This window comes from Macrotis lagotis, chromosome X (genome assembly GCF_037893015.1).
Source record: "Macrotis lagotis isolate mMagLag1 chromosome X, bilby.v1.9.chrom.fasta, whole genome shotgun sequence".
In the NCBI taxonomy this organism is placed as follows: domain Eukaryota; kingdom Metazoa; phylum Chordata; class Mammalia; order Peramelemorphia; family Peramelidae; genus Macrotis; species Macrotis lagotis.
The window spans coordinates 686,347,657-686,361,548 of record NC_133666.1 but is presented as its reverse complement, the minus strand read 5'-3'; the positions used below and the strand labels follow the sequence as shown (position 1 = coordinate 686,361,548).

The following is a 13,892-nucleotide window of genomic DNA, read 5'->3' as shown; positions in this document are numbered from 1 at the left end:
AACCTAATACTCTTTGCCCTGTACCATACTACCTCCTTCTTACAAGGTATCTCAGTGATGAAATGGACCTAGAGTCAAGAAGACCTGAGTTCCAAACCTACCTCTGACACTTAATGGCTGGGTGACTCTGGGGAAGGAATTTAACCTCTGTTTGCCTCAGGTTCATCATTTGCAAAGTGAGGATAATCATATCGCCTGTGTCCCAGGGTTGTTATGAAGAACAAATAAAACGTAATTTTGTAAATCTTAAAGCAATATTTGATTAACAATATGATCATGGGGCGCAGTGGATAGAGTACCAGCCCTGGAGTCAGGAGGACCTGAGTTCAAATGTGACCTCAGACACTTAATAATGACCTAGCTGTGTGGCCTTGGGCAAGTCACTTAACCCCATTGCCTTGCCAAAAAAAAAAAAACAAAAAAACAATGTGATCATATAGCCTTTAGCTGGCAAACTCAAGAGAAGTAACACCCATAGTATCTCTGCCAATAATTCTCCTATAATACTCAAGAAAACATACACACACACACACACACACACACACACACACACACCCTAAGTTAGATAACATATTTATTATGCAAATGAGGAAACTGAGGTATGGAGAAAAAATGGTCTTATTATTGATAATTGACAGATACTTGAAAGCCATTATCACAGTCCTAAGTTTTTGTTTAAAAGTCATAGAATCGTAGAGTAGGAAAAGTTTCTGGGAGTCAAGTCTAAATCTCTATTTTGCAAATGAGAAAACGGAGTTAAGTGACTTACCTCGGGAAGGTAAGAAAGGAGAGAGGAAGGAAGGAAGGAAAATAAAGAAGGAAGGATCAAAGAGAAGAAGGGATGGAGGGAGGGATAATAATAACACCTTCCTCCCTGCAAAAGATCAACTCACTTTAGTACATATCAGTCATATTAAAAATAGATTTTATATATATATGTTGCATGTTTTATACATCATAAAATATATTCGCACCTTCAATATATATGGGATAACTAACACCAGAGGGAGAGGCAGGGAGCCCTGGCACTATCATTTTCTAGGTGAACCTAAGTCATTGTCTCTCCCAAACTCCATTTTTTCATCAGTAAAATGTGGTTGTTGGATTAAAATGATTCCTCCAGAGTCTACCAATTGTAAGAGCTGAAGAGGCTCTAATCTCTGAATATGAAATCATCCTCTCAGTCACATTACTTTCAAGCCCAGGGCTTGATGAAGAGGGAGCACCCCAAAGTAGCAGAAAATCCCATGGAGCCCCTTGAATGCTTCCGAGATTGCCCGTGACCAGGCTCAAGAGCATCCAGCATTTAGGGCTCCTCTCCCCTGAAGGGTTGCCACTTAGAGCCAGACGGAGCCTTTGAAGAGCAGATCACTCCCCATCTTCTCAGATGCCAACTTGCCATTCATGTTATGTTTGGCCAAGGTGAATGGGAGCAGGGGACTGTAAAGCACAGGCGGTAGCAGTCAGCCCTGTGGGGTGGTTACAGAAAATATCCATTCTGACTGCGGGGTTTGGGAAGGAACGGAGGGATGCCTACCAGTGGCAGAGTGTGAGGCATCTCAGGGGGTTAATAAGTGTTCCTGGCATGGAGCTGTGGAAGTAGAAGCAGGAGGAAGATAAGGTTGAAGAGGACAGAGAGGAGGAGGGAAAGGAGGGGAGGAGGAGGAGGAGAGGAAAAGGGGGAAGGGAAGGAGGAAGAGGGAGGAAGGAGGAGGAGAAAACAGACAAAAAGAATGATAGTGAGAAGGGGAAGAGGGAGAAGGGAGGAGTAAGGGGAGAAGAGGAAAGGATGGAGAAGAATAGAAAGAAAAGAAGGGGAGGAGGAGGAGAGGAAGCAAGGAGGAGAAAACAAGGAAGAAGACAATGATATTTGGAAGGGGAGGAGGGGAAAGAAAGGAGGAAGAGGAGAAGAAAGAGAGCAGGACAAGAGAATGAAGAGGGGGAAAAAAAGGGAAGGAGTAGGAAGAGAGAGAAAGGGAAAAGGAAGAGGGAATGAGGAAGGGGGAGGTGTAAGGGGGAAGGAGAAGAATGAATGTAGGAGGAAAACTTTGCCCCCTCCATGTGAGGAAATGGAAAAGGGGGAATAAATGGGAAAGAAGGGGGAAGAGGTGAGAAAAGGAAAGAGGAGGAAAGCAGGGAAGAAGAAGGGGTGAAAGAGGAGGAGGAGGAGGAGGAGGAGGAAAAAAATGAGAAATAGCAAAAACAGCCTCATATCAAGTATAAATCTGAGAACGAAAGTAAAGTGTGTTTAAGTTATTCTGAATCCGTTCAGGGTTCTAAAGTCCTCCTCCTCTGGAGTAGGAACAAACTGGAATATTATTGGATTAAAACTGTTCTCATTTCATAGACTCTTGGAGAGCTTAAGGGACTTGCCTATAGTCACATTGTCAGATAAGAGAGTGAAACTTGGCCAGGCAAGGGGAAAAATTAAGGAGGATCAGAGATTTTGAGTTCAACCCCTCCCTCTGATACTTGTGACTTGACTGACTTCAGGCAAGTCACTTTAATTTTCTGGGACTCCTCATATTCACAATGGCATAGGAGTGTCACCAGAATCCTGCCGGGTCAATGCTGCTTACATTCTTCTCATTTTATAAGTAAGGAAACTGAGGCAGATAGCAGTAACTTGACTTGTGTTTGAGGCCATATTTGGACTTGGGTCTTCCTGACTCCGCACCCAGCATGTAATAGCAACATTTGACAATTATAAACCACCTTCATATACACAAAGCATTTTATACTCTTTTCGTTTGACTGTCACAATAACCCTGTGAGCCAAGTGATGGAGGCATTATTATCTTTAATTGACAGATGAAGAAACTGAGTCTCAGATGTTGAGTGTCTGAGGAAGCATTAGAAGCCAGGTCGTTCTCAGCCCAGTAACTCTCTCCCCCACATAACTTCAACCCACAGGTTGCATCCATCAGCCTGGTGACTTCTCGGGACAGTTACTTATCCAAGTTACCAATATAGTCTTTCCCGTACACACTCAATGTTGCCTCCTTATCTCTCTTCTCCTCTTCCACCTTCACCTCATGCTCCTCCTTCTCTCCTCTTCCCCTCTTCTTCCTCCTCACCTTCATCTCTTCCCCTCTTCTTTCCCCTCTCTTCCCTTTCTCCTCTCCTCACCCTTCCACCCAGCCTAGTACCCCTGCTTTAATTTCTCCCCAAATGTCTTCAAGAACAAGCCAAGAGGGTCACCCAAAAGGAGACAGCCATCTGTTTTCATGAGCAAAGTGCAAAATCCTGCAGATGACAGCAAAGTCCATCTGGGAAATATCTTTGAGGCTGCTGTTAGAAAGATGAAAACTTCATTGTGAGAAAGGAGCTTGGATCTACCTGGTCATCAGAAGGTCTGGGGTTGAATTCCCGCTTTGGGCCTTATACCAGCCCTTTCCATTCTCCAGAGGTCAGTGTCCTCCCCTCCAAGTGAGGTGGCCTCCACATAGAACATTCTAGGCCCTCTAAGACTGATCACTAAGGTCATAACGGTACAGGGTGCAGCCACATGTTGAATCAGTCCGTTTAGTTAATATATAAGTAAGTAGATGAAGTTGGTCAGGTTTCTGGGTCATTATTGTGGTAAACTGATTAAATTTTCTCCTCCTAGTTGTCACAAAAAAAGACCTGGGACTACACACAATCTTTAGTGGAAGGAGGGAAGGAATTGTGGGATTGTGTCATGGCTCTGCTAATGACCCATTACTTTCATCCCTCTGATCCTCAGTTTCCAATTTTGTGAAATGGGCAGCCGAACTCTGCAATCTACTACTTTGTGTGCCTGTAGGCCAGTCATAGAATTTTCCTAAGGTTTAGTTGTTCTGTCCAGAAAAGAAGGGAACTTGAGCCAGGTGTGGGGAGGCACATGACCATAAAACTGGCTATCAGGGAAGTTGAGGAGGACAGATCTTTTGAGCTCAGGAATTGTGGGTTGTGCCCATTGAATGCCCACACCCAATCCAGTTTTTGTATGGCAGGTCCCAGGGAGCAGTAGGCTACCAGGCACCACAAGGAGGGTCAAATGAGCCCAGTTTCTGAATCAAACTAATTAGTAGCTCCTACCTTTTGAGCCTGGATGAGATAGAAAGGCTATTTTTAAGGGAGATTAGATTAGATTAGATGACTTCTAAAAACCCATTCCAACACTGACTCTGAGAGACTCCATTACATTGTTGCCTCTGTCTGGGCCTCCATTACCTCATCTGTAAAATGGGTATAATAATATTTAGTCTGTCTCTCCCTCAGAGAGGGAGGGAGATGTTATGAAAGTAAATGCTCTATGAACTGGGGGGCAAGGGGGATATCAGTCAATCACTCAACCCTTCTATTACCGATTATATTATATTTCTTACTATATTCCCAAGTAAAGTGTTACATATTCAGAATACATAGAAAGCCAGAAACATAGGCCTTGCCTCCAAGGAGTTTCCATTCTAATGGCAGAAGACAAAAGTGAAGCTAACTTAGCAAATTCTGAGGTTTATACAGAGCAGATGGAAGGTAAACTGAGAAAGGAAGCTGGAATGACAGAAACCAGGGATGCCAGAAGGGAAAGGTCAGATAAATGGGGGAGTTATCATTTTTATGAAAATTATGATTTTATGATTATATTATAGATAATGTTTCATAAGATACTTATTACAACATTTATTACATTATAATGTTTTATAATTATGCTATGCCTCCCAGTATATTTATACTGGCATTGCATAGGACTAAGATTACCCAAGTTTTTCCCCTCACATCAGTGGTCCCATGACCACCATTGATGGTCTCTTACCTCTGATCCAGAATCTCATTTCCACAGGCTAGTTGCTTCAATGGACTTCTACTGCTGGACCTGGACAGGGGTGGGATTGGGGATGAACTCAACCAGGATCTGACGCTTTCCACTGGCTGAGAGCTGATGGAAGAGTCCAGAAGGGACTGGTTATCTCTGGAATGAGAAGTAAGAATTAGCTATCCCTGCCCAAAGGTAAAGCACAAAGTTTCTATGCCATCCATACTGGCCCATCCATAATGACCCCAGCCTTCCTCAACCCTTTCTGTTCTGCCTCACTCAGGTGTAATAGCTACTCCCTGAATGATTTAGGGGAAGATTTCTATGGACTTTTATTTGTTTACTTTTTTCATCTATAAAATAAAGGGGTTGAAAAACATTATTTCTAAGATGTCTTCCAGCTCAAATGTTTTCTGTGACAAAGTTGATGGAATTGAGAAATGACAGCAGTCATCTGATCACAGAATTAGAAAACCACAGATTAACCAGATTTGAGAGATAGAAGGAAACTCATGTAGCCATGTAGCCCAACACATACACATTCAATTCACTCATTTTATAACTGTTCAAACAACTGGATTCTGTTGCCTCCACCTCTTAGCTTTATTGGCTTGATTTAAGATTCAACTCAGACTCAACTCAGATAATTTGAGACTCAACTGCAGAAAGCCTTTTCTAGACTGCTAGCTGAAAATGCTTTCCCCCCTCTTATCTTCCATAGCCTGCCTATCTATCTATCTATCTATCTATCTATCTATCTATCTATCTATCTGTCTGTCTGTCTGTCTGTCTGTCTTTCTGTATCTATTGATTCATCATAAATTATCCCTTCCACCCATTCACCCATTCATCCATCTGTCTACCTACCATCTATCTATTAATCAATTCATCCATCAGTCTATTATCCCATCCACTAATCTATCCACCAATCCCATCCATCCATCCATCCATCCATCTGTGTGTCTATCTGTCTTTGTATATAACATGTGTACATGCACATATGTTTGTATGTGTGTGCATGTTTTATATGTTTATATATTCAGCACCCAAGTGCTAAGGAAGGATTGGTTGGGGGAGGGGAAGAGACCTTAGAGCAGAGAATGTCATAGATGGAGGGAAAATGAGAGCACAGAATGTCACAGACTCTTCATACATGGTGTTCCATAACTCATCTCCCTAACTGCTGTATGCCCAAAATGTATTTTTCTGCTCTCTTCTGTCTCTCAAATCTTTTTTTATTATCTTCAAGATTCTCTAGGCAAGCCCCATCAGATGCTTCATGAAATCAAGTGAAAATAACAGGCATTTATGCTGTGTCTATATGCTAGAGGTACTGGCCAAGGGCTAGGAATATATAGAAAAACCAAAGATAGTTCCTGCCCTCAAGAAGCTCTCCATCTAACGGGGCAGAAAATAAGCAAACAAGTTAAGTGTCCTGGGAAAATTAGAGACAATCACTGGAAGAAGGCACTAACATTAAGGGGGATCAGGTACAGTTTCTTGTTGAAGCAGGATTTTAGTTGGGTTGTGAAGAAAGACATTAAAACTGCCCAGAATTGTGAGATAGTCTTAAGTAAGGAAGAGAAAGGAGCCTGGTAATAGTTGATCTCAGTACATGGCAGGGCAGTACGGAGGATGTAATAAGGTGCCAGAATACTAGGCACAATAGGACAAGGCCAGGTCGTAATTTACAGTCAAGTAAGGAAATTTTTATTTGATTCTTGAGGTAACAGGGAGCTATGAGAGTTTATTGATGAGAGGTTGGCAGGGAGGGAGGAGTGGGGATGACATGGTCAATCTTGTGCTTTATGGCTGCCCTAGCAATTTGATAACTGAATGAAGAAGGATGGACTAGAATGAGGAAAGACCTGGAGCAGGAAAATCCCGTAACATCTACCACAGTAGTCTGAGTGAGGGGTAATGAGGGTCGTCATCCTCGAGGAAGGGGGCAGTGTCAGGGGTGAGAAAAAGGGTTAAGTGAGAGATGCTGGGAAGGTAGAATTGACAGGAATTGGTTTTAGGTTGGATGTTAGGGGTGAGAGAGGGAGGAGGCCTTTCTCAATTCCTCAAACAGCCAGAGCCTTCCCTCTCCAAACTATTTTGCATTCATCGTGTTTGTCTGCATTTTGTACATGTTCATTTGTGTGTTGTCTGCCCCAAGAGAATATGTCAATGAAACACTAGACATTTGTGAAGCAGCTACTATACTACAAAAGTTCCTTCAAGGCATGTTTTATTTTTGTCTCTGTAACCCCAAAATTGAGCCCAGGGCCTGCTGTTACATAGTAGCCTCTTAATAAATGGTGTTTAATTTGGTTGTTTTAGTCTCAATACAAATGGCTCTCCAGATGTGTATCCCTCTGTTCAAGAACCACCAGCACCACCACTTTTTCTCTTGGACTGCAGTCCTCCAGCATCCATCTATTGGACATTTCCCAAGGCATCACAAATTCAAGGTATCCAAAACAGATCCCATTATCCTTCCTCCCAAGCCTATTCATCTTCTAAATTTCCCTACTACTGTCAAGGATTCCACTATTACCCAACCTCATTGACATCTTCAACTCTGATCTCTCATTCACTCCTCATAGCCAGCAAGTTACCATTTCTATCTTCCCTGGATAAAGTCCTCTCCAATTTCTCTGTCTTTCTCTGTCTCTGTCTCTCTCTGTCTCTATCTCTCTGTCTGTCTCTGTCTCTGTCTGTCACACACACACAGACACCCTAGTTCAGGCTCTTTTCCCCTCCTTTCCGGACTGTTCTAATATCCTCTTTTATGGTCTCTCTGCCTCCAGTCTCTCCTGACTCCAATTCATTCTCCATACAACTGCCGAAGACATTATCCTGAAGCAAAGATCTGATCATATTATTGCCCCACTCAATAACCTCCCGTGGCTCCCTATTGCCTATGGAAATTTCTGATTTTCTGCTTACCTCAGCTCAAACCCTTCTACAGGAAGTTTTTCTCAGCCCTTTCCCTTACTGCCACTGGTTAGGACACCCCTTCTCTGAACTACATCCTTTCATTTTGCTTGTTTTCTGTAGCTATTCATAAATAGAGGGATTATCTTCCTCATTAGAATATAAATTACAAACTCCATTTCACTCATGTGAAATGCAAGTGTCTTTATATCACCAATACTTAAATAGTGACTACTTAATAATTGCACATAGTGGACACTAAGTAATTGCTTTTTGATTGGCTGATTGATTAAATGATTCATTGACAGAGGATGAATTAATTCATTACTTAGCATCAGTTTTATCATCTATAAAATGTCAGTAATGATACTTCCAAGTAAGATAATACATTTAAAGTGTTTTGTAATTATTATTATTGCCATTTTAATGTTTTTTGTTTCTTGCTTTTATTTGTTCATTGCTCCAGACCTGTGATTTCCTCAGGGAGGGAGAGCTCTCAATAGGGACACTCTTTCCATTGAGATAGACTGGCAACTCCTCTGTAACATATAGGCTTTGAGACTGAGTACCAGCTTGAATGGTTTACTCAGAATCACACAACCAATATGTGTCAGCAGTATTTGAACTCAGGTCTTCCTGATCCCAAGGCCAACAAGACCATCCCATTCATCCCCTTTTTACAGATGAGGATACTGATCCAGTGACTTTTCCAAATACCGTTAGCTTTCTAGTCCCTGTAATATCAGAGCTGGGAGAGATTTCAAGGTCAGACCTCTACCCATAGGGCTGTGCTGCCTTTTCTGAACTATTTTCATTATAGAGGTATAGTCCTTCATTTTTATGTCCTCTTTTCTTTTTTTAGTTTTTGCAATGCAGTGGGGTTAAGTGACTTGCTGAAGGTCACACAACTGGCTAATTATCAAGTGTCTGAGGTAGGATTTGAACTCAAATCTGAGTTCAAAACTGGCACTGATTCCAAGGCCAGTGCTCTATCCACTGTGCCACCTAGCTGCCCCTAGTCTTTCATTTTTTTCATTGTTTTCATTGTTTTTTTGGGTTTTTTTGCAAGGCAATGGGGTTAAGTGGCTTGCCCAAGGCCACACAGCTAGGTAGTTATTAAGATTTGAACTCAGGTCCTCCTGACTTCAGGGCCAGTGCTCTATCCACTGCACTACCTAGCTTCCCCGCCCCCCCAGTCCTTCATTTTTAAAGAAGACTGACATCAAGGAGGTAATGCCCATGACAAGCGCATGAACTGAACTTTGAGTGAAGAGGTACTGTGGTAAGTCACCAGCCTCACTTTCTCCTCCAAAGCCCGATATGAATCAGGATGACTGGAGATGGCCCTGGATGTGACACAATCAGGATTAAGTGACTTGCTCAAAGTCATACATGTAGTAGGTGGCAAGTATCTGAGGCTGGATTCAAACTCATGTCCTTCTGAATCCAAGGCCAATGATCTATCCACTACACCACCTAGTTTGTCCTACCATTATACAGCATGAACCTTGTAAACACCTTATTTTTCACTTCCTCTCCAATCTCCAATTCCAGAGCAAGGGACTACCAGTTGCTTATTAAAGGAACTTGTTATCAGTTTGTCAAAGCCTTGATGGAGTTATCCAACCTTATCTAGTGATCCCTTTCAGAGTGACATCTAACACTTTAACAAAGACATAGCTCAAAAGACCCATTTAGGGAAGAGCCCAGGTAGCCTTTCTAAATGGATATCGACATTTGCTCAGCTAATATGCTCCCTGAACACTATGGATTAGTCCCACATATCTCATGGTAAAGTGCTCAGGCAACCTTGAGGCCATTTCACTTACATCTCTCTTCCAGCTCCGGTAGGAGAGGATTCCAACGTTGTCCGGACACTAGGAAAAAGGAGCAAAAATTCACTTGGGCCACAAGCCCTCAGTTCTAAACCATTCCCTTCCCAATCCAACATCTGGGAAGGCAGATGCAGTCTCTTGGGATGTCCCCAAATGAATATGAAATGAGGCGGGCATGAAGCATGATGTCTTACCAATAGAGTGGTGAAGACTAAAATAGAGCCTTTGGCTACAACAAATGAGGTACCAGTGATAAATCACCCAAGGGGCACTGGAGCAAGAGGTAAAAGGGAGAACAAAGTCCCATTCTGCTTTTGTTTACTAGCTGTAGTACTCTGGCTAAGTCTCTTCATCACTTGGGACCTCACTTTCCTCATCTGAAGTGGACACTATATGAGGTACCTTCTGGTTCTGATTATATAAACCCCTAGACACTAAAGGGGGATGTTTTTGCTCTTCAGCCATTGCTATAACTGCTCCTAAAAGAATAGTAAAAAATACAGATCAAAATAAAAGTCTTAGAATAAAGAATGTCAGAGATAAGAAAGGTCTTAGAAGAGGGGATGTCAGAGCTAAGCAGGGCCTTAGTACAAGGCATGTTAGAGCTGGGAACACAATCTGACTTCTGATTTCCCACTATTTCCACAGCTTTCTGGCCATCCTGTTAGAAGGATGAATTCAATGTTGGGATGAAATGATTTCTACCTTTTTTTCCCTTCTTGGATTCCTATCACCATGTCAGAAGCATAATTACCTTCAAAGACATGGCCTCCTTGGGGGTTCTAGTTGGAAGAGACTTGAGAGAGTCTATAGAGTGGCTTTGCCAGAGACCTTATTTAGTGATAAAACTGGGGCTAAAAATATGAGTCTCCCACCTTTCAGGTCATTATTTACTTTTCCCACTATACCACACTGCCAATCTTAAGAGTCATAGTTAAGAATTCTTACGCTTCTGGAAAATTAATTGTGACACTGGTTGAAGAGAAGTATTCACCGTTTGAGAACTCATGCTAGGAGAGGGGATGAACCTTTCCTCAGAGATTGGGGACATTGTTCTAGCAGCATAACTAATAGTATATGAAGAGAGTTAGAGAGCTAGATGACTAGATGAATGAATAGATAAACAAAATGACAGACAGATAGAGAGATGATAGATAGATAGATAGATAGATAGATAGAAAGAAAGAAAGAAATAGACAAACAAGGTAGAGAGAGAGACAGATAGATAAGGTAGGTATGTAATCAGATAGGCAGATAGACAATGTAGAAAGAGACAGACAGATAGGCAAGGTAGATAGACAAGATAGGTAGGTAGGCAAGTAGATAGACAGATAGATAGATAGATAGATAGATAGATAGATAGATAGATAGATAGACAAATAGACACATAAAGTAGGTAAAGATAGATTATTTAGAATAATTTGGACTCATCTTGTGGAATGGTGGGAAATGACCAAGTCAAGAAACTTGTTTTCAAATTTCAACTTTGTCACCTGTATAAGTATGTCACTTACTTTGTAGTGAGTCACTTTACCTTCTGGGCCTGAGTTTTATCCTCGCTAAAATAACAGGGTCCCTACCAACTCTTAAGATTCTAAGATTCTATGACTTTAGACTTAGAAAGCTAGCATCTCCACCCTGGAGTTGTAGATGACTCCTTGACATGCCTTTCCATTTTTAAAAATTAAAGATGATCAATGGCAGATTTGCCCTGAGGTTCCGGACTTGGTGGTGGGATGGCTGAAGCTGAAATAGCCTCCCCAGACACAGGAAACAAGTTGTGAGCTAACATTCTCATTGCTCTTCCTAAATAGTCCTGGGAAGCAGGATTCTGGCAACATGACCACTTGCTTCTGGACCCTGAGATGTCTTTCAAAATGGTTTCCCTTCTTTGAAAAGACTCAGAGATCTGGAGCTAGAGGTCATCTAGGTCCACCCCCTCATTGAACAGAAGGGAAAACTGAGGCTAAATAGCTTGTGTAAGGGTGCATGGGAAGTAAGCTTCAGGGGAAGGATTCCTAGGGCTCTTCCTCCTGTATCATTCAGTATGTTGCTTGAGAGTTCTTTTCAGTCATGTCTGACTCTCCATGACAAGCCAAGAATTTGGACTTTTCTTGGCAAAGATACTGAAGCAGTTTTGACATTTCTTTCTCCAGTTCATTTTACAGATAAGTAAACTGAGACAAAAGGGTGAAGTGATTTGTCCAGGGTCACATAGTGTCTGAGGCCATATTTGAACTCAGGAAGTGAGCCCCTCTTGAGAGCTTACTATCCAATTTATCTTCATATCTCTCTCAGTGCTTGATACCCATCTTTCAAAGCTATTCCTACCCGGGCTACTCACTACCTTTTCCTGCTTTCTGCTCTCCTCTTCATCACCTTTGCCCTCTGGCTTCCTTCATGTCTTAGATAAATTCCCGCCCAGGCCAAGTCCACCTCTTGGCTTCTCTGGTGCCCTTCAAGACCCAGCTCAAGATTCCCTTTTAACCAGAATCCTCATGTCCTCCCATATGCTGCTAGAACCATCCCCTTCTCCTTTATTCAACTCTATCTAACTCTGGAATATACCAAACACTCTTCACATGGTCTTCCCCACAAGAAACTGTTTTTGTCTTGCTTTACATTCCCAGAAACTAGTGCCCTTTATATAGCAAGTTGTTAATAAATATTTCTTGCCAGATAAATGAAGGCTTCCACAAGTGACAAGAATTTGTATCTCTATAGACCTGTCATGTTTGCTAGTCACTTTGTGCACATTATCTCACCTGAGATAGGAAGAAGTGGGTATGGCCATCTCCATTGTCCAGATGAGGACTCCGAGGCACAGAGAGTTTATAAAGTGACTCTACTATCAGCTATGGGTTTGAACTCATAACTTCTTGACTGCACAAATGAATCCAAGTCTTCCTGGCCTCTCTATCTACAGAATAACACTACTTCTTATTATATTCTCAACCCAAGGTTTGGGAAATGTAAATGCCAACCGGGAGACTGTGAGTGGTGGTTTTCTGAGCACATAGCCAAGACAGTCAAAAAAAGACCGGTTGCCTTTGAACCTAAATCCCAACACAAGAAAATGTGACTTTTTATAATCTGACAGATTCTTCCATAGACTCTCCTCAGGAGCTTGTATCTGTGTTGGAATGCTGATTTGGGGCTCAGGCTCAGAGCTGGGGATGAAGCAATTAAAGGGAGCTGCAGGAACTTTCTAGGCCAGGATTTCAGTATCCATGTCCAGCCCTCTCCAGGCATACTTTAACCCTCCTCTTCCCACCCCCATACAGTATCTAGAAAACTCTCTCCCACCCCAACAGGAAAATACACATTTGTCTCCGCCCCCCCCCAGAAAAAAATGCATCTCCATAGACATGTAGGGTCCTTGGTGATAGACTAACCATTCCATTTTTCAAAGAAGGAAACTGAGGTTCAGCAGTTTTCAGCAGTTAAGTGTTTTGTCTAAGGTTACACAGCCAGTAAATAACAGAGTTAATAATAGATCTCAGCTTTATTGATTCCAAATTCAGTATTCATTCTTTTTTTGTCTTCAAAAAGACTCTCAAGGCAAGGTCACTAGCCATGCCAACTTGTTAGAATTAGCCACATCACCTGCCTCCCTCTTCAAATACAAGACCTTAAAGAGTTTGTAGACATTTGGGAAAGTCACTGCTTCTCTGTGGACCTCAGCTTCCTCAAATGTACAATAAAGGAAGGGGCTAAGATGATCATGAGCCTTCTTGCTTTCATTTTCTAGTATTATATTTTATAAAGTCCATGTTGGAGCTAACTTCATCAACTCTATTTTCCTAGATCCTTGCTGGTTCTGATATTCTTTGGTTCTATGATTTTCACCTCCCTTCCAGTCTGACATTCCCAGTTCTAAGGCCCCTCCTGGTCCTTACATTCTAGGTTCTAAGGACTTTCCTAGATCTGACATTCTCAGTTCTAAGGCCCCTCTCAGTGATGATATTCTTTTCTGAACCCCACTCCACAAACAGCAGTTATGACATCCTCTGCTCCATGATGATCTCTCAGTTGGTCCATGAATTTTATACATGAGGAAGGGGGGGGGGAGTGGGAGAATTAGGAATTGGGGATTGGGCCTAGAAAATTGATCTAGCAAGAAAGGTTTGACTGACCATAGAATTATACCAATATGTTTTCTTATTCAAGATACCTATAGAATTGCTTGTCCTCAGGGAATCAAATGAGTCTTCAGTTAAGATAGTTCTTTTCAATTTACATTTATTAAGCACCCCCTATGGGTGTATATCCCATGATACTTATAACCTATTATGAGTAGAATTTGTGCCTTGAAATGCCTCCCCAAGGTGTGTTGATAGAATTGTTTAAATCTG

At 41.9% G+C, this 13,892-nt stretch overlaps 1 protein-coding gene across 1 annotated transcript in view; it reads right to left on the bottom strand.

Moving 5' to 3' along the window:
* The window catches only part of LOC141501828 (unconventional myosin-XVIIIb-like), a 54,310-nt gene that overhangs the window by 38,987 nt on the left and 1,431 nt on the right, over window positions 1-13,892 (bottom strand). Inside the window, exons 2-3 of the mRNA XM_074206168.1 lie at window positions 9,532-9,579; window positions 4,781-4,936 (exon numbers count right to left, since the gene is read on the bottom strand). The gene's annotated coding sequence lies outside the window, so the exon portion shown is untranslated. The remainder of the gene's footprint in view (window positions 1-4,780; window positions 4,937-9,531; window positions 9,580-13,892) is intronic.